The sequence below is a fragment of the Seriola lalandi genome, unplaced genomic scaffold, assembly GCF_002814215.2.
Source record: "Seriola lalandi dorsalis isolate HSWRI2012SDOR001 ecotype SW California unplaced genomic scaffold, Sedor1 jcf7180002052121, whole genome shotgun sequence".
Classification (NCBI taxonomy): Eukaryota; Metazoa; Chordata; class Actinopteri; order Carangiformes; family Carangidae; genus Seriola; species Seriola lalandi.
The window spans coordinates 72,889-74,325 of record NW_019522674.1 but is presented as its reverse complement, the minus strand read 5'-3'; the positions used below and the strand labels follow the sequence as shown (position 1 = coordinate 74,325).

Here is a 1,437-nt window from a genome sequence, read left to right as displayed (position 1 = left end):
TCTTTGATGTATTCTTCAATCGACTCAATTTCAATAAGAGGAGAATCACAATTTTTGAATTAAATGGGTTTTAACTGCCATAAAATATATTTATGTTGTCATTTGATATTTTCTTATTTTGCACACATTATTTATATGATTTATTTTTATGAATTTTCTTCTATTTGTATTGGCTGTAAGCAGAACGTAGGAACTAAGTTTGCGCCTGTGTTGCACGGGGACAGTTTCCTTCGGAGGAACACATGTTGAAGGAAAGTTAGGCTGCGGTCGAAAAGTCTTTTTCTCCTGAAGGTTCAAACTGAGTGAAATGAGCTGAAGTATCTGAGCAGCAGCTTCATGATCAGGGCTGAGGAAAGGAGCTTCAGTGCTTCCTACCTTATCTCCTTCAGCAGAGGAAACGCTGGAGCTTCCTTTATGAAAGGAAAGGAGAAATGTCGTCCCACAATTTCTTGCTGCAACAACATTTAAAGCGACGCACCGTTGTAGTTTCACCTCAGCAGACACATGTACATGTAGAAGCAAAGATTAATTTTTTCCACTTAACAAATGTATGAAAATGTCAGGAAACTGTCGCTACTTACGTCTGAATATAATTTATTAAGATCTCGTGCTCAGTTAATATTTTCTATATTTTATTTCAATGACTCAAATTTCTCTACTTGTATTTTTCTCTCATGTTTTCTTATTCAACATTTCCGTCCTGTTGGTTTCTGTGGTTAGTGAAGGAGAATTTATCCTCCATGTGTTATAAATAAAGTTAGTTAAAGAAACACGCTCGTGTAAGTGCAGTCAGATTCCTGATTAACTCTCCTTCACATCTGTCCTTCTTCTTTCCTCACCATGTTTTCTATCAAGGTCGAGGAGAAGTGGAGATTATTTAGACTTCTCCACCGCAGCCTTAGTTTTTATCTCTGTTAATGTTTAAGTTAAACATGACGCACTTCCTGTTTTTAAGATTCATTTTCAGTCCATTCATTCCTTCTTGTTCATGTGAAGACACTTTTCTGTAGTTTGTTGTAATTTAAATTACTCTTGTTTGTTTAATTACTTTAAACAATGTTATGTATCTGATTAGTTCAACAGTGGCGTCTGAGATGATGAAGTGCAGAAGATGAATAAATCCATCAGTGACAGCGAGTCGTGGTGTCGTCTATTTCCTGGAAGGAGTGACACGGGTATCAAAGTCAGACTGGACTCACCAGGTGCTGCAGCCGCCATGACGTCACCCTGCTGGACGCAACAGAGACAAGAACCTGAATGAAGCGCACAGCTGCACAGTGTTAACTGAATAATGTTGAAGTGCACCTCAGAGAAACTCACCTACTGCTGCACCGCGACCTCTGACCTCTGAGGAGTCACCACCGCTCCTGTAAGACGGCAGCAGCATCACAATCATCACAACACAAGCATGAACGCGTCACGACACACTGACACTGT

At 39.5% G+C, this 1,437-nt stretch overlaps 1 long non-coding RNA gene across 1 annotated transcript; it reads right to left on the bottom strand.

The window, feature by feature from the left end:
- Nucleotides 1-692: 692 nt before the first annotated feature.
- LOC147819567 (uncharacterized) lies at nt 693-1,419 on the bottom strand. Its single transcript, XR_015436806.1, has 2 exons — nt 1,321-1,419; nt 693-1,230 (listed from the first exon to the last, which is right to left on the bottom strand). It is a non-coding gene; the product is annotated as an uncharacterized LOC147819567 (long non-coding RNA).
- Between the last annotated feature and the right edge of the window lie 18 nt (nt 1,420-1,437).